This window comes from Lycium ferocissimum, chromosome 1 (assembly GCF_029784015.1).
Source record: "Lycium ferocissimum isolate CSIRO_LF1 chromosome 1, AGI_CSIRO_Lferr_CH_V1, whole genome shotgun sequence".
Classification (NCBI taxonomy): Eukaryota; Viridiplantae; Streptophyta; class Magnoliopsida; order Solanales; family Solanaceae; genus Lycium; species Lycium ferocissimum.
The window spans coordinates 20964382-20984703 of record NC_081342.1 but is presented as its reverse complement, the minus strand read 5'-3'; the positions used below and the strand labels follow the sequence as shown (position 1 = coordinate 20984703).

General features: G+C 35.7%; 1 long non-coding RNA gene across 1 annotated transcript; it reads left to right on the top strand.

Moving 5' to 3' along the window:
- Positions 1-3088: 3088 nt before the first annotated feature.
- LOC132051968 (uncharacterized) lies at positions 3089-5750 on the top strand. Its single transcript, XR_009413927.1, has 3 exons — positions 3089-3297; positions 3421-5275; positions 5395-5750. It is a non-coding gene; the product is annotated as an uncharacterized LOC132051968 (long non-coding RNA).
- The last annotated feature ends 14572 nt before the right edge of the window (positions 5751-20322 follow it).

The following is a 20322-nucleotide window of genomic DNA, read 5'->3' as shown; positions in this document are numbered from 1 at the left end:
CTACTTTGTCCCCTTTAACATCTTCATTCGCACCATTTGAAGGGTAAATTTATAGATCGATGTAGGACATGATCAAATTATCTTAAGCGACCTTCTCTCATGATTTTATCTCCAACGGGTGTCTCTTGCACTTACTGGTAAATGTGATTTGTTTTAAATGTAATCAAATATTGGTCGCACATCCATCTTGGTAACAACAATCTTTGTAACATTAATCTTGTGGATTTATTAGACTTTAGCTGTCCAACATTGACTGACATATAATAATTTTGGTCTTATAAATATTCTGCAGAACTTACTTTTCACTTTTGGTAAACACACAATTAGGTAGCATTTCTCCATTTCAAGTTACAACTATTAATTCAGTTCCAATTCTATGAGTAACATTGTCATTGTTTGTTCCATTTTCTTGTAATAATGAGTCTATATATCTAAATTATTTGTATTTTACACTGCAACCAAGTCTTATCTTACTTCAACTTCACTCTTTGTACGATGAACTTGCAGTGTATGTACGCATTCATATGTACTTCTACTTATCATAAAATCATTCGTTTCTAAAGTGCTTCTCCATAATTTAAGCTTATGGTTGCTACCGTTGCTGGTTTCATCAATTAACATAACATCGTCAACATCTAACACAATGGGGCCTCACATTGTATTGTATTGATTATCTCGTTTTGTATATAACAAATTTAAACACGTAGGGGCTCGATTATTATGGTAAATTCGTTTGTATCTCCTATTACTTGTAACTGCTCTTTCATACATGTTCATACACGTCCGTTATAACATTATTGTTTAACCTTAAAATGAAAAACAATTGAATTTGTACGCGGTGCTAAGGATATGTGGTTTAATTCAACACGAGATTAGATTACATGATAAACGAATAAGTAAAACGAAATATATAGATCTGACCAAGATGAATGATGACTGGCCTCAGGTACTGAGAACCGAGGTCGAATCCTTATGATCGGATGTTTGAACAGTGAGTAACAATGGGAACTTAAAAAAAGACGAATGAACTCAGATGATTATATTGCCTTGCTTAGTACACGATCTTTCTTTTTTGTCGAAAGAAAGAACCTCCTCAAATAAATGGGGGCCTCCTCTTTATATAGTAGAAGAGTCCTAACCCTAGTACAATTCTAAGTAAGGAAAGGAATGTGTTGACAGTTGTTGCCGGGATTGGTGCCGAAATATCCTACTGAGGGCGGATATTCCAGTCTTCTCATCATGGTGGTTAACTGCCTCTTCATCCTGCCTTAATGTCTCGTTCCAGATCGAGCTTGATGCCCGATCCTTGATAAACCGGTCTTATCCTGGCCGAGCATGACAAACATAATGTTCACATCGGGAAACCGAGTATATCCGTATCCTCGGTTTTACCCGTATACAATTATATATTTAATATGATTTCTTTCTCCCTCACCTCCCAATGAACTTTTATAGTTATTAATATATCTATCTCCCAAAATACATATAAGTGGAACAAAATCCAATCCATATATCTTCTTATGATATTGTGTTACCTGTACTAGCGCGATACAAGAATAAAATTCATTGAAAGATCAATGGTGCATTGTATGAACACATGGAACACTGAATGTGATTGCAATTTTAATTTCCTTTTTTGGCAACTATTTAATTTTAATTTTTCAAGTTACATCTTTAAGACCACAAGAGTAAAAAACATTTTAGTACATTTTACATAGCTTTCATTTAAGACCATAAGTTTCAATGGTCATTTTTTTTTACTTTTTTAAACTCCGAGCAAAATTAAAATCAGAAGAACAAATTTAAACTAAAGATGATCCTGTTAAAGCATATACTTTTATTGATCAAAATACAAATAGCAAGTGTTATATCATTTTCAGTAACCTTAAATCCTGAATTCACCACATATAGGACTAAGAAAAGTTATGAAGAACTGTTTTAACATTTTGTAATTTCAGTTAAGAATAATATTGTCACGAGACATAGATCCAGAGCAGTCAATTGAAAGGATGTACTCTTTTCGTTCCAATTTGTTTGTCTTATTTATTTTTTAGTCTGTTTCAAAGAGTAATGTCTCTTTTTTCTTGGCAATTTTTTGATTTCAACGACAAATTTTTTAATTCTAATTTTTCATATAATGTGTTTAAAACCACAAGATAAAATGACATTTTGATATGTTTTACGTATCTTTAGTTTAAGACTACCAGATTAAAAAAATTCTTTACTTTTTTAAATTTCATGTCAAGTTAAAAACAGACAAATAATTATACTAGTTGACTTGACTATCAAATTAGTACTAGTCACCACCGGTACGTAAAATTGTAGTACGTGAAGTGTAGTTTATTTATGGGTAAACAATCGGATACGCATATTGATAGAAGATAACAGATATTTAGTGTTAGATAAAAAAAAAAAAAACCCAGATATTTAGTGAAATAATTGGGTACGCAGGATATTCGAACATCACCTTAATATAAAAAAGATATAGTTTAATTTGGTGGACTAATTCAATCATGAAAGTGAAAGTTGAAGTTCCTACCAAAAAGAAAAAGAAAAAACAAAAGGTAAGTGAGAGTTGAAGTTGTTGAACCACCAATGAACAGGCTTTAATTTAATTTTTCTCTATCCGTTTAAGAATCATGCCAATTCCAGGTCCATGTAGTATTTTATAATGATAAAAATTGCAATATACTCTCTTTCGTCCAAAATAATTGAGAATTTAATCTTTAAAAACTGATCTAAAATAATTGAGATTTTAATTTATCAATAAGTATTTTTTTTCAAATTTATCCTTAACACATTCTTAATTCTAGGAACAAATTTAATGCTTGTTATAGTTTCAAAGCCCTTCTTAGTTAAAGGTATTGTAGTCAAATACGAATTCCTTAATATATATACTCAGTCTAAAACCTAAATTATTTTGGACCGGGGAGAATATATCTAAATGTAAATAAACATAAGGGTAGTGGCATTTTGTAATTCAACCCACCTATGAGGCTAATTATGTAATATAGTAGCTTCGGACTTGTAATGCAATTTAAATACAACTAAATGTACATTTCACATCCGGAGATTCTATTAAAATATCAGTGGCTGAACTTCCAATAGAGTTGTGATATACAAAGAGCACCAGCTCCCTTACAAAATATTAGTACTGACAAATATTGTCATCTTAACATACAAAAGAGTAAATATAGAGCTTGGATTATAAGATTAAGATAAATCTCTTATAAAATTGCACTTGAAAAAAGACCCTCAGGGTTCTTTAATCACTGTACATTTTTTGGGGTTGATCAGGTAAATCTCATTTCTTGATTTTGTTGATTACTGAATTTTTATGAACTTTTTTATCATGGGTTTTTGTTTTTAATATTTGGGTTAATCTTATTTTTTTTCATTTTTCTTGTTTTGTGTTGATAGATCTGAAGAAACTGAAGAGCAAAGTGGTAATCTTTACAAGTATATGTTTGTGGAAGAATTGTTTGGATTGACTGAAAGTGTATTTGGATGTGCTTGTGTTCTGGTGGTTGTGGAGAAGATTTAGGATTTCTAGCATTTTTAAACACCCAAACAGACCTTATTGTACTGTATTAGATAGATCTTCAGTTTTTTTTATTGTTGGATAAACTATAAAGTAGTGAGTTGAATCTGTTATTTTTAAATTTAGAAATGGAGACACTTATTGTTGCTCAACATAAGAATCATTACCATGATAGAACAAGGGGTGAAGTTCCGGGTCGGTTCGGGTCATTCGGGTCGGGTTTTAAGGAGATAAATTGTAGGACTTTTGAGTCGGGTGTGGGTTTACTACCAACTCCATTAAGGTCTTGTTCAACACCAGTGACTAAAAAGACTGGTGAAGTTCCAAAAAAGTTGAAAAAATCGACCCTTAGTAGTGTGATTTCGATACCAATTAACATAAAAAATGGTGCTGATTCGATAAAGAATGAGTCTTTGAATGATGAATTTGCTTATTCTGAACTTTGGGCTGGTCCAGCTTACTCAAACTCACCTCCACCTAGTTCATTACCAATCCCCAAATTTTCCGTTAAGCCGAAAAGGACGGTTTCACTTGAATTGCCTAGTTCACCATCTGATATTGATTTGCCACCTTTTGCTAAATCTGCACCTGCATCACCAACCCGGGAGCGGAGCCCATCTCCGGGACTTGACAGTACTGACTCTGCGACACAGACTCTTCGTCGCATTCTCAATCTTGAAATTATGGATTGATGAATGTTTGGTGAGGGGGTAGTGAAGAATAAATAAGGCAGTTATCTAGTTTGCAAGTTAGTTGGTTTTTAGTAGATTGTATATAGGTGAATAAATCAGTCTTTAGATTGACTTGGTAGTAGTTGCTTAGGTTTTGTTGTGGTGGAGAGCAGCTTTGGTTCAACGGTGGAAGGTCTACAATAGTAGTTGTTATAGTCGGTTGGTTAAGGTTGTAAGAGATGAGCAATGGCAGGTTGATCAACATTTCCGGGTAGATTCGAAGGTTATTAGTCTTCCGTGCGGACGCGGTTAAATTCAGTAGTGGTTCAACGACATGGAGGTGTGTTCGAGGGGTGGTCAATGGACAGAAGAAATTATTGCAGTATTTGGTTTATTGGCAGTTCTTTGCTGAGCCTGCAGGACTGGTTGCTCAATGATCTTTGATGCTCTTGCAGATCATCACATTAATTATGATGTCGAATTCTCGTTCTTGATTATACTCTTCTTAATAGGTTGTTCTTTCCTTGTTGTCTCTTCATAATCAGTTAGCTTTTGAGTTGGTCAAACGTATTGTACATATACTAGAGCTCTGATCAAATTAGGTGGACAGCTTTTTTTCGGACTTTTGTTTTATACACTGACCAAATTCTTGGCCCTCTGATCTTGAATTTAGGATCCTTCCTTATTTCTTTCCAATTCAATATCAAAAACCTCTACTGTATAGAGTATTAAGTACCTCTTACTCCTTACAAATCCATTATGCCTGAATTGGCTGGTCAGTGTTCTTGTTGTTTGTTTTCCTTCGTAGGATCTAACTCATACTTTTTCCTCTTCAAAAGTTGTTTTCCCCTTCACCATTTTCTGTTTTTTGGAATGAAAATTGGTAAGTGGGACGTAAAAGTTAGTTATATCCTTTTCTGTTCCTGCTCTTAGGTAAGTTGCCTATTGAGCTTTCCTCCTATGAATCTAGTAGGTCTCTCCTAAGTGGTTGTTCCACTTGTTTCTCTGCTAAAAGTTCCATTTTGCCTCTGGAGATTGTTGATCATACCTGGCTGTTGACAAGGTAAGCCATTTCCATTCTATAAAGTGACTCTCTTGTTCTTTTTGTGTTTACCTCCTCTGTATCTAACAATTGCTCTGTGTGTTACGTATAAATTCTGTTTGCTGTTTTATTGTGTACAGGGTCTTGTTCGGAGTTGGAAGAAGAATGTTGAAGAGGCTGTTGTCCATGTTTCCTAGTTGTTAGCATTTTGTCTCGTATCGTTGTGTCTTTAGTAGGGATTTTCTCATTACTTGCAAAACTGGTACTATGCCATGATTATCTAGTTATGTTTTGATCTTTAAGCTGTTAAGTTTACTTTTGCTGCTTTTGTATGCTTGGTACTTTTGCCTGTGTATGAAGTATCAATGTTACAAGGTTAGCCTTGTTATATAGACAGTGCTAGTTGCGTCTGTTATTTGCATTCCCAGATTGTACCTTTTTATGTAGTAGTGTATTCCTAAGATTTTTCCAATTGAATGAAGAATATTTCCTTTCATTTGGAGAAGACCGAAAATAGTTCATAACAGCCTGTTAGATTGCAATTTACCATAATTTTAAAGTTAACTAGCTGGTGAATGAGCGCCTCAAATCTCATTGAATGGCTGTGGTGGAGCTGTACTGCGGACAAACTGCTACATAATAGAGTACATTATTGAAATCTTCGACTATTTTTCTGCATGATGGCAGCACCATATGATGCCAAAGCCCACCAATATTTGTATCGTTGCCTCTTTTGTGATGCTTCGATGTTCTAGTCACTCCAATTGTTGTAATGGGAAAAAAATAGGAGCCTATAGGGACTGGAAAACCAGATCGGACAAATTGAAGATAACGATTCAACTGTTCTATTGCTTTTAATTCGGTCAAATTGAATTGGGTTAATATGGTAGGTCTAATAGTATTACAAGACATGCGTCACTTTTTGGTAATTAAATTTAGCTTTTATTAATAGCCAAATTAGTATTACAAGCCACAGCTTAGATATAAGTGCTAAACTATGCTAGCTCTCCAAATTTAGAACTTACAGCAAACTAAATAACCGTAAAGCTACCTTCAAGGATTAGTGGCACACCTCCCTCGATCCTTTTGGTAGAGTAGATGGCACCTCAAAATCTGAAAGAAGCTAAGTAGAACAAATACAAAGGAACTAAAGGGAATAGACTTGAAGCAGTCTTCTGATCCCAGTGGATGACCTGGCATTGCATGTATATGCGATACCCCTTAGCTCCATCCTTCAATTTCCTGCTAGTCTTTTCAAATACCCCCTGATTTCTCTCAAGCCAGGTAGCATGAATAGTCGATATGAGCATCTTGTGACTTGCCTTTAGCAGTTGTTACAACCGTTGTAAGTGTTGTTCTTGCCTTTGTAACCACACTAGTATATTTTTTTTGGTAAATTAGCAATTTTATTACCAGAAGTGGGAATTATAAAACAGAAACCATACCACTGCTACTGATAGCACAGTAACAACAACTACTCAAATCTCATGTATCAGCTACCCTATTTTCAACTATGCAAAGGACATTACAAAGGGTAGAAATTCAGGCTAGCCACCCTCGATGCTAATTAAGGCCTGAAGGCTTGCATAGAACCAACTTCCTGAATGATGGTTCGAATCATCATTTCTCTACTTCGATCCACATGTTGAATCTCCTGTTCCTTTCCTGCCATACATGGTATATAAACCCTGCCAAAGTCACTCTACAGAGGTGAGCATGAGATCAATGTCCTCCAGCAGATGTGATGCACCATGCAACTCTCCTTGCCAGTCCATATGCCGTCTATGAATACCTTGCCATGACATCAATTTTTCCCAGATGTGAATAGAGTAAGGGCATCCAAAGAATAAGTGATCTCGACTTTCAGTGTCCTGGCAGAAGACACATTTAGGATCAACATCCATACCCCATTTCAGAATTGCAAGTCTTGTCACAAATATCCACTTTGCTGCTCCATAGTTGTTTCACACAATCCTCTTCCAAGTAACCTTTTGAAATACCCCAAGTAACTTCTTGTCCATGTTGCTGATAGAGAATTCAATATTGGGGTTATCCTGGGGCTCATACCCTGCTTCTAAAAACGGAAAAGGGCCAAATGTACCCCTGTACTATCAAAAAAGGTTCAAATATACCCCTCGTTATACTTTGGGTCCAAATATACCCCTGTACTATCGAAAAAGGGTTCAAATATACCCCTCGTTATACTTTGGGTCTAAATATACCCCTGTACTATCGAAAAAGGGCCAAATATACCCCTGTACTTTGGGTCAATTTAGAGCACTTTGGATGGAATTTGAAGGTCTTGTCGAGGCTCAGTTTATGTAGTAATCTAATGAGGTACTCCATGGCAATCACAAACAGATAAGGTGACATTGGGTCACCTTGTCTTAGACCTTTCTTTGCATCAAACGGTTTAGTAGGGACACCATCAATTGTAATAGAATAGGATACTCTTGTGATGCACTTCATTATCCACTAGACAAAGATGACCGGGAAATTTAAAGCAAGCAGCACCTGTACAATGTATGGCCGTTCTATAGAATCATAAGCCTTCTGAATGTCAATCTTCATCATGCATCTAGCAGAGATCCCTGTTCACCCAGAGCCCTTGACCATTTCATGACTTAACATGATATTATCTGTTATCAACCTTCCTGGTACAAAAGCAGCTTGACCATGATCAACTCTATTACTCAAGACATTTTGCATCCTCTAGCTAATGATTTTGGAAATTATTTTATAGGGGGTAGTATAACAGGATATGGGCCTATATTCTTTGATAGTGGATGGATTCTTTACTTTTAGGATAAGTGTCACTGTGTTGCAATTGATAGGCTTGAACATATTGCCAGTAGTAAAGAAATCTAAAATAGCATGAATTACATCTTCCCCTATAATGTTCCAGGATTAAAAAAAAAAAAAAAAAAAAAAGAAGCATTCGTACCATCACAACCTGGTGCTTTATTGTCATTAATCTCCTTCAGTGCAGCAACTACTTCATCCCTGAGGACAGGCTTAATCAGTTCCAACTGTTGATTCCTATTCAGTACATAACCAGAGGCCATGACATTGTGATGTATCGCAGGAAGGCAGCTAGCAGCACTACCAAGCAAGCACTTATAAAAAATTTGTATCTCTAGGATATCATCTTCAGTATTCAGTATTGAACCATTTAAGGACACCATGTTACAGATCTTGTTTTGGGCTTGCCTTCCCTTCATACAAGCATAGAAGTATCTAGTATTTGCGTCCCCAACTTCAGCCACTATGTTCTGGATTTCTGCTTAAGTATGCTTTCCTCTGCATGTATCCAGTGTTCTAATTTCTGCTTCTTTTCCTTTTCTTCCTCAAATAAATCTGGATGGTGAGGTGATTGTCTCATCAAAGCTTGGATAGCATTCAGCTCCTCTCTAGCAACAGCTATTCTCCCATCAATACTTGAATATTCCTTCTTGTTTAATAGTTTCAAATTGTGCTTCACTTTCTTGATCCCAAACCAGACCTGAGCCATAGAGTTGTGATGCCTAGGTAGTTGCCAAGCTGATTGTACTAGCTGATGAAACATATAGCATGGTCAGCCAAAATGTTGAAGAGCCTGTTTGGATGGGCTTAAAATAAAGAGCTTATAAGCTGTTTTCAGCTTATAAGCCAAAAAAAAAATAAGTTGGGGTAGGCTAACTTATTTTTTTTGGCTTATAAGCTGAAAACAGGCCAAACGGGCCCAATTATTTTTTTGAGCTTATTTTATGCACAAAATGACTTTAAACTGGCCAGCCAAACACTCAAAAAGCTGAAAACAACTTATAAGCCAATCCAAACGGGCTCGAAGAATTTAAATGGCCTCTTGGTGGGCCTAGGTGGATCATCCAATTGTACAATCAAAGGGCAATGATCGGAGCAGCCAGGATCCACAACAAGCGCTTCAATATCAAGAAACTTTTGCATCCAATCAGCATTGACTATAACTCTGTCAATCTTACTATGAATATGCCCATTGGACCAGGTATATCTCCGACCTACAAACTTCATCTTAGTCATATCAGTGTCAAGCAAGAAGTTACTAAAGTCCCTTGTTTCAACCAGTTGGACAGGATTCCCCATAACTCTATCATCAGCTTCTAATACTGCATTATAATCACCCATCATCACCCAGGGCCCATGTAGGCATCTGATGCTATGAACGCCACTGGAAGCACCTTATTGTAATTAATAAACATCTAACCCTTTCTGTTAAGCAACTGTCTTAATAAATATTAAACGCAACTGTCTTAATAAATATTAAACAAGTCATTTATAATTGAATGAAAGCATAATCATCCTTAGAGATAATTTCATTGAGAAGTCCGATCAAAATATTTAGTAGTAAAACGTGGCAAAATGCCTCAACAAGTCATACGAGACTCTAACACACTACCCACAATTTGACAACTATCTATGGAGCTTCTAAGATATTAAATAAATGTCTCACTCATAGGGACGCAGCAGCCTGAAAAACCGAAATAAATATGTAATGATAGAATGGTGCCCCACAAACAATCATGTGGGTTCACCGAATAGTCTCCAAAGCAGCAAGTTCTCTTAAGTCGTAGGTGTATCACGAACCTGCTCCTCAATGTTACCTAACACACCACAAAAAACAACAATGGTATGCCTGAGTACTGGGTACTCAGTGAGTGTCTACGGGGCAATAGTTAATATAACAAAATAGTATAATAAGGATTAGTAAGACAGTGTCAATTAAAGCAGTTTGAAATTCAGAGATAGAATAAATCATCAACTTAATAAAACCATTAATGGAATTCATTCATGAAGAAATAAATCACCTTCAACTCATTAATGCAACTTAATAAAACCATTAATGGAATTCATTCACGAAGAAATAAATCACCTTCAACTCATTAATGCCATTTATTACGTTTAAGTCTTTTCAATCATGAATTCAAGATCATCAACAAGCCACTCATAGGCAACCAAAGTATAACACATGCCAATACAGGCCCAAGTCAATATAACGAAGGGATGAACATTTAAGGTTTCCTAAACAGCATAGAAGCACCACATCGGGATTATATACCTTAATGGAAATTCTTCCTCCCGAATAGGTTGGCCAATACCACACCGGGGTGACGAACCCTCGATTGCCGCTCTTTCTCCCGAATGGCTAGGCTAATACCACACCGGGGTGATGAACCCTCGATGGCCACTCTTCCTCCCGAATCGCTAGGCTAACCCCACTAGGATCCATAATGACTATCCTTCCTCCTGAGTAGCTAGGTATAGCTGAAACAATAGAAATCATGACATAATGGCCGAATCACAATCATAGCATAAAAGCCTAATTACTTATTATGGATTATGTTCATCATCCCATTAATAGGGGTACATCAATCCATTTATAGGTTTAGAAACCAGGATCAAGTCACTAAGAAAGTTTCAAGTTCACAATCCGTTCGTAGAGCAAACTCATGAATTAACCAAGCTTTCCAAAAAAAAAAAAAATCAAGTTTAAACGTCCCTTATGGGGTAATTCGAGTTCGAAAACCAAAGCTTAATATTTCAATTCAATCATATTTTGATCAGTGAATATATATATACACACACACATAAAGGTTTGCGGGCTTGTCCCTCACACACACAAACCTTACCAAACAGCACCTTAAACGTTTGAAAGAGTATGTTCGAAAAGAGACATACCTCAAATCCCGCTAAAATTATACTAACTGAATTTCCAAGATTTAACAATCAATCTACAATAAGTTTAGCTGATAAAGATTAGAACTTTAATCGATTCTAGAGATTTCTGCCCTTATTCGAAAAACTAGGGCTTTTCTAGCCTTAAAACTTGTTCTTGAATCCTCATGTGAATCATTAGTGAATTCTAATCTTGTAGTATTCTCTACACTAGTCCCAACCTCATTAATAATCTCAGAAAAATCAGAAATCTTACCTTTTAGACAAAATTCCACACGCCCCGTTCTTCTCCTTTCTTGAGTTTTCAAGAATCTAGGGTTTGAAAAGATGAACTAATGTCAAAAAGGGTTGAATTTGGTGTAGAATTGATAGAGATGGATTAGGAATTCACCTAGGGTTTGAGAGAGATCTCTAGGTTCTTTTCCTCCAAAAAGTCGGCCAAAAAGAAGTGGAAAAAAGTTTTACGAAGTCAGGCTTTTATAAAATTCGAGAAAAATCGCTTCAGGCATAAAATGGCCTGGCGCGTCACGTGGGCGTCATGCCGCGCCCGGTATATTTTTTGACGGTGTCAAAATTTTGAGTTTTCTGAAAAGTTGGCCTGGGGTGTTATGCTTGGAGACGCGCACGCCTAATTTTTTCACTACACTGATGATGTTCAGTAAAATGATTATAACTTCTAGCACAGAGCTCTGTTTGAGCTCCACCATACATTGTTGGAAAGGTATTTCAAAGATCTACAATTTTTTATAGGAAGTTTTCCCAAATTATCAATGTATTTTCACAAAACTGGCCTAGAAGTAAGGCCCACCGAAATTCAGACGAGTTTGAGAACTCTTACGAACTTCACTATTTGATTTGACTTCAAAATGACTGTTTATCACCCGAATTCATCCCGAATGGATTCATATAGCTAAATATCATCTTAATACTATTTCTACACATTCACACCTGACCCGAATTTACGGAGTGTTACATTATCTCCCTCTCAGGATCATTCGTACCCGAATGAAAGTCATGACCTTAGATTTTTCACTAAACCACAAGTTTTCAAATTTTCGCTAGAGTTCTATCGTATTGCAATCTATCCCATCATACGACTCTGTTGATACCCTAACAATAACCATATGGTCCTCATAGGGACTCCCACAATTACCACATACAAGACGAAACATTTAATAAGGAATTCACACCTTTAGTCTACACTTTCGCTAGGATTCGATAGCCAGAAGGTTCAACATGTACCTAAAGTAAGGAATAAGTGAGGGTATTACGGCCTGAGTGTCACTAACGGCAACTAGATGGTAACTTCACTCATTCGAGATCATCTTACGAGTCTTAAGATACGAAATAAATCTACCCCGAGGCTTAGCTGTATCACCTACCCATTTGATAATAGGTTTATCAAGAAATTCAAGCCTAACTATTTTGGGTCGCCAACCCAGAACTGCATAACACTTGGAGAGCCAGTCTATCCCCATAATCATACCAAAGTTCACCATTCTAGTTCAATCAAATCAGAAGTAGTCTCATGACCCTTAACTAAAACTACACAGTCTCTATAGATTCTAGAAGCAATAACGAGGACACTAGCAAAGGTATTCATAGAAAAAGGTTCTAACAATTGTTTGGGTTCCATACCAAAAGTCAAGGCTAAAGTACTAAGTCACATAAGAAAGAGTCGAACTTGGATAGATTTACGAACATCAAAAGAGCAAATATGATATTACTTGTGACCATAGCATGTGAGGCTTCAGCTGCCTCCCTACGAGCCAAACCACCAAACACCTACTAAAGAATTTCAAGCGATTTTATACCATCCATCAAATTATAAATCATAACCAATGTGCACCTCATAGTACCATTGTTCACTAGGTATATTTTTTGACGGTGCCAAAATTTTGAGTTTTCTGAAAACTTGGCCTACGGCGTCGCCCCCGGAGACCCGCAGGGCGATGTCCACGCCTAATTTTTCCACTGCACTGATGATGTTTAGTAAAATGGGCATAACTTGTAGCACAGAGCTTCGTTTGAGCTCCACCATATATCGTTGGAAAGGTATTTCAAAGACATACAACTTTCATTGAGGAAGTTTTCCCAAATTCTCAATGAATTTTCACGAAACTGGCCTAGAAATCAGACCTACCGAAATTTAGACGAGTTTGAGAACTCTTACGAACTTCACTATTTGGTTTGCCTTCAAAACGATTGTTTATCACCCAAATTCATCTCGAATGGATTCATATAGCTAAAATATCATCTTAATACTAATTTTACATATTCACACTTGACCCGAATTTACGGAGTGTTAAAACCCATGTATTAAGTTAGCTACATCTTTCAGATCAGACAAGAGCCCCACTCTATCTAGTATAGTGTTGACACCTAATTTTGGCTGACCGTGCTTGAAATTAACGTTTCAGGTGGTCCTAATTTGTTAAAGAGCACGAAATAGCTTTTTACACATTTTTACATTTTTCGACAATTTATTGATGATTATCCTTATTTTAGGAATTTTATCAATTTATTGTCATTTTTAAGAATTATTATTTTTGCACATGTAAAGCGTAATACTACCATTTTGTGCAATTAATAATTGTTTCTTTATTTCATAGCAGTACATTTTTATATCTTATACATTAATATTTATATTTTATACTTACATTATTATTTATACATGTATTAATTAACTATATTTTAGTAAGTCCGTCAGTGCAGAGAAAATCGGAGCAATTAATTCTTCAACGCGGAGCACCAATTCGATCAAGTCAAGGCCTTGTCACTTTTTAAAAGATGACATTTGAAGTGATGGGTTGGGTTCTTCAACCATTGGTTAATACATCTTTACACATTAGTTAAAAGAGATAAAAGAGACAAAGGGGTGCAATCTTTTATTATTTGGACAAAGCAAAGGGCCATTTTGCATTATAAGAAAAGGGAGGGGTTAATTTAAATTTCTACACATCTTCTACACATACAATACACTAATTTTCAGATTTTTTGCCCTTCTTCTCTCCTAAGAAAACCCTAAACATTTCCCTCTCCTCACTTCTCTCTCAACCGCCGCCCACCACCACAAAACCAGCCCTTCATTTTCCTCACCACACCCCTCCGTCCAACCCAACCACAACACCCACGACGACCCTACCACTGTTTCACACCACCACTCCGCCCCTTACCATTTCTTTTTGCTCTTTTCCTCCGTTTTCCGACCACCCGTTCACCAGTGAACAACTCCGCCAGCAGCCACAAACCACCACGACAACAATGCCTTCCACCCCCTTCTCGTCCCTTTCTCCATCGCTGCAACCAGCGAGCTCCACCAAAAAAATGACAACACCGTGAACCCCCACTGCCCCACAACTTCCTCTTCACCTCGTCACTAACTCAGCGCCACCGCCGGCGAACTGAGTAGAATCTGGCCACCACCATGACGCCTCCATGAACCAAACGACACTAAACAACCCCTTTCTCCCTCCTCACGCTGTCACCACAGCAACCACACCAGTCACCTCCTCCACGAATCACACCACGACCCTCTCCCTTTGATTTTCCCCACACAGCAGCCTTGCTGCTCTTAACCTCGTCACAACCAGCCCCTTCGTCTCCTTCACCGGAGCAGCCAACAACAGCCACCACCCACCAGTCGCTGCTCCCCGTCCCCTTGTTCTTCAAGCTTCAAAGACGAAAACACTGCCAACTCAGGCAGAACCCCGCCATAGCTCAGCCGCGAACCCCGCTGCTCTCTCTCGTGTCTCCCTACTGATTTTTTTTTTTTTTTTTTTTTAATAACTACAACAAAGACCACCAGATTTGGTTGATTTTCAGTTGTTGTCGGGCTGGTCGGAAAATGTAAAACTTCATTGTTGCTCCTCCATATTTGCTATTTTTAGTTGCTGAAGTTGGCTGGTTCACTCTTGTTTTGCTACTGTTTTTTACCCCTATTTCATTGTTTGTTGCAAATCGATCGATTTGGCATGAGTTTGGATTTTTCCAATGAAACTCCGTCTTGCTCACGAATTTTGCTATTGGGCTGCTTTTTCTAAGTTGCTTTGACATCGTTGGATTACAAATTTGTTACCATTGCTGTTTTGGCACTGTTTTAACATCACTTATGCTAATAATATTATTTTGCGCCCGCAAGATACTATTACGACGACTAATGGTATCGTATTTAATTTTTCTCGGTCGACTCGCTACAATTGCGCTGCCCGAGAATGTTGTTGACACTTTCACCCCTCATATCATTTTACATAAATTGATTTGGGCAAATACTACACCCAAATGACGGATGAAGAAATTTCCGTCGATTTTCAAGGCCTCCCATGTACAAAGGACGGATTTTTTATTTTAAGTTTATTCATTATTTCTTTAATTCATTCGATAGTTATTTATTCTCTTACTAACACTTTCACTAAGTGTTTATACAGATACCCGGAGATACATCCCGAAGACGACACTCGGAAGAAATTCGAAGATTTCATCGAATCACTGTTTGTATTTACTTTCCGCATTTTTTTTTATAACTGTACAAAACATAAACTCATGGTATAGTGAAAACTTTATTTTTGGAATGACGGGTGATATATTTATTTACTTGTCGTCTTGTTTGTTAAACTTAAAATTGTCATTCGCTTTAGGCAAGACTTAGGCCGTCAATACTTTTATAACTAGATTAAATTGATTTGGTATAAATACTTTTGTTAAATAAATTCACACTTTTGACGTTTAGGCAAAAATACTAGTCCATCCTTTATTTTATATTCTTTATATACTCTTAATGCAACTTACATTTTATATTGTTTCGTGTACACTAATACATATTTTAATTAAGTTAAATTCACATTTTGACGCTAGGCAAATATTAAGTCGTTCATTTACAAATCTTTTATTCTTTAGAGGCATTACACATTTTCACTCATTTTTTATTCACAATTCCTTATACTTATTTTTTTACTAATACTTTTTATAATTATTTTGTTCCTTATTCTTTTGATAGGATATTTATTAAACAAACATTCTTTTTAACTAAACGGTAGAAACAAGTCAAATAAACTTCACTTTTCTGAATAATTTCGTTATATAAAATCTTTACACCAATGAATATTCGTAAATTATTTTTACATTTTTTATGCACTAATATACCTAGTTATACAATTCTTTATACATTTTAGGTTTGACGTACACTCTTTTACGCTTGAAATATGTTCTTTATATGTTTAATATACATACATTCTTTTAATATACATAGACGCACATTACATAGACGCACATTCTTTATATCGTTGATATATTTATTTTTACATAGTCTTACATTTTTCTTATATATTCTTAATATAGTTATACATTCTTCACACTAACATATATATACACTCTTTGTACTAACAGATACACTTTTATACTTATGAGGTACATTCTCTTTATACTCTTTTATATATTCTTTTTTACATTCGTTATGAATACTTGATATAAATACATTTTATACGCTGTATATACTTAGTATATTATTACCTAGTGTAGCTTAATATTTTGAAAACAGGTAATAATAATGATAAACAGATAGATAATCCCCCTCTAGTGTTCAGTTAAACTAAATTTAAGGACTGTCTTTGGGCAGGCTTTGAGGGATGCTTAATACCTTCCCCTCGGGGTAAATAAAACTCTTATCTAGAATTTCATAGGTTTCGTGGACTAAAATGGAGTAGACACACAAATACATATAGGTTTCCTGATTTTCCTTTAAAATAGGTGGCGACTCTAACTCTTTTTTAAACCAATTAGAATAACCGGGAAGTTGCAAACTATATTGGATCAGTTCAAAATAGGGCGTAACATATAGTGTGCAGGCCATACACAGCTGTAGAGTCAAAACTCATCCTCATACTAATCTCCAACCTTCTATGTACGAACTGAGGTATATATATTACTTGGAACAAAATCAACATGGTCAGGGTCCCATAGTAGCCAAATTCTACTTCTACCAGCAGTGTAGTTAGCCATCCTGCTCCATTTACTATCTATCCTCTTCATTATTCTATTTGCATACTTCTTCTGTACTTTACGTTCTAGAATAGCAATAAAGCAAATGCTGTTTTATTCAAAAAACTCTTTAACTCCTGCTGCTTGCCAACATTATTCAATCCCCTAATGTTCCAGCTAGCTATCTTCATGTAGGGGTAAAAGGGATGGAAAACACCTCACCACTCTCCATGCTACTACTCAGACCTGTCTCAAAAGTACTTCGATCCCGTAACAGGAGCTACGGGAGGGGCATTCAGTACACTAAATCCACACTAGTAGTTTCTTCCATAGATTTCTCACAAAATCACATTCATTGAATAGATGATTTCTAGTTTCTGGATGAGCTTGACAGAACACACAATTTGTGTCAATACCCTTATTTAGCAAGCGTGTCACTACTAAGCAGCAGTGGCATACGCAGGATTTCTGATAAGCGATTTCAGCATTTAAAGAAGTGGGCAAATGAACAAATCACTGTAACAACATCATATTAAGAAAATAAAAAACACAATTGAAATAATATGAATAAAGCATACTCTAGTACTCCCTCCGTTTGCTTTTACTTGTATGATATTTTAAAAATGTTTTTTCCATTTATTTGTTCATTTGCTAAAATTAAGATATTTTTTTTTCAATTTTAAACCTTTGTCATGTAATTATTTCTCATAATTTATTAGAATACTAGTAAAAAGTTAGATTTCCAAATCCAAATTAATATGTACAATGTAGTAAAATAAGTACTTAGAAACTTTTCATTGTGGAAGCCTCCAAAGAACTGAAAATATTTAAACAAAAGGAGAAAATATATGAAATCCACAAGGTTTCAAACTCCTGACCACAGTTCACTTAATCGCGCACCGGACCAGGCGAATTAGATGTTCTTTTTGTTTAGTTGTGTCAGCTTATATTATTTGTAGGTTTTAAATTTTTTTATACTAATTAACTATGCATATTTAGCAAATTTTCCGGCGAAGAGGTGTCAGATAACACCCTTGGAGCCTACGTGCGTCCGCCCCTGCTATGCAGTTTATCCTGTAGGAAAATTTACATAGTAAACTTTGCCTTTGGCCTGGCATCATTCGTGAAAGACCTATGTATCTTTGCATTATTTCATTTTTCATCAATGACAAGCAGACATTTTGGGAAAACATAGCCAATATTGATTCATTTGTAATATTTTACTCGAGCAACCAATTAAGATTTTTTAAATGAACTAGATCTTTTGTCAGGACCATTTCTCGTTAATTATTTAAGATTTAAAGAGAGAGAAATCTAACATGTGTGAGCATTTCTTTCGAAAGATCTACTGTCGAATTGTTCTATGCTAAATCTTAGTTGATCTTAAGAGGTCAGAGTGCTCTATTAATTGGATTATTTCGTCATCCGTTGTGTTTATCCTTTGCCCTCCATTGAAAATATCCTTTGAACATTGTGACCCACTGAGAATTGATTTCCAACCATCAATTAATCTTGTAGTTTAAATATTTAGCATGTTCAACTTGGTAATATCATGTTTATCCTATTGGCTACTAAGTAGAGAACATTTTCAACTTGGTCGGGATCTTTTTTAGAGAATTGACACTTGAAGTGACATTAATTAATATTTTTATTATAAGAAGCAGCATGATTTGATGTGAGAGAAAGGTCGTATATTGGTTTCTAATGATCGTTCGACACGTCAAAAAGATCAAAAATCCAAAACGATATTGTCACGCCACATTCATTACCCAACGATTTCTTTAATAAGAGAGTTGAAATCATGCATTCTTCCTTATCCAAAATCTTGAATCGTATTGTTGACCAAATTGATTGCTAATGGACCAAAGATGAAGGTAGCACCAAAGTACAAAAATTTAATAAAAATATTGCTCCTTTCCTCCTGAAAACTAATAGCATTTCGGAGCAGGAAATCATTCTTTTTCGAGACAAAAGAAGTTGTGAGTGTTTTATACGTGGAGGAAGAGTTTTCTTCAATTTTTTTGTAAAATAACATTTGTGAGTGTTTTATAAGTGGAGGAAGAGTTTCTTCATTTTTTTTTGTAAAAATAAGTTTGTGAGTGTTTTATAAGTGGAGGAAGAGTTTCTTCAATTATTATTATTATTTTTTTTTTTTTTTGTAAAAATAAGATTGTGAGTGAGGAAGAGTTTTCTTCAATTTTTTTTTTTTTTTTTTTTTTTTTTATAAATATAAGATTTGTGAGTGTTTTATAAGTGGAAGAAGCGTTTTTTCTTTTCAATTTTTTTTATTAGAAAAACCATCAGCCATAATTTCAAAGAGAGTTCTTGAAAACAATTTGTTTTGCTAAAAAACCTTTAGAACTTGATTTTACTTGTGTTTACCCCTGAAAAGGGTATAATTGAATTTGTACGCGGTTTAAAGGACATGTGATTTGATTTGCCAAAGTTAGTATTTAAATATATAATAATTAGTATGAAATACAGAAAAGATAAGGTAAAAACTAAAGAACAAGCCTGGGCCTCTGTGAGCTTTCGGATTGAATTCCGTGAAAAGGAATGCCTTCGACTAATATTTAAATATAGAGGGAAAACGAAGGGAATCGAATTGCTAAAAGATATAAGAGTTTTTTTAAGTAATGTAATCTGAAGTTTATAAGATATAATAGTATTGCCTTGTGTCCACTGATGATCGATTACAAATAACTTGTCCTTATTTATAGTATAAGAATCAACCATTAGCCCATAACAATTCTCAATAATGACTAATAAAGGATCTTAAATGCCGCCTTGAATGCCAACCGTAACGTCTGCACCGAATCTGGTCCGGTTGAATAACGGTTGCAATACGTGATATCCTCATTTAATAAGCTTGTCGGGCTGCCACTTCGGAGTGGATTTACTTGGGATTTGCCTGGGTAAACCGTAGTCCGCCGAAATGACTCGACCCTTCCTACTCTAACCGCCAGGTGTTTAGCTAGCTGGACGCCACGTGTAAAGCTATTTTTTTTTACCATGTATACAGATAGTCCCTCCATTTCCCGGTGAGAAAACATTAACTCGGGGTAATGGATTTTGAACCGTTCTTAAAGTTTAGCTTTAATGGCGGGAACACAAAACGTATGGTTCCGCCACCTAAAAAGACAGCCATCGGCTTTAGATTTAATGCTCTCTGCACGATGCAGAATATTCATAATTGCACCATTGATCTGTTTTGGAAACTGCTATCATTTGAACTTCCATCTTTTTAACTTCCAAATTCGAATATATATAAGGCAAGGATCTCATCCATTCGTGTCACTCACTCACTTTCCTTCTACAGCAAACCCTACATTATAATCTTTGCAATTTCCTTCTCTTAAAGTATTAGTCACCAATCATGTCTTTTCTTCCATTATTAATCC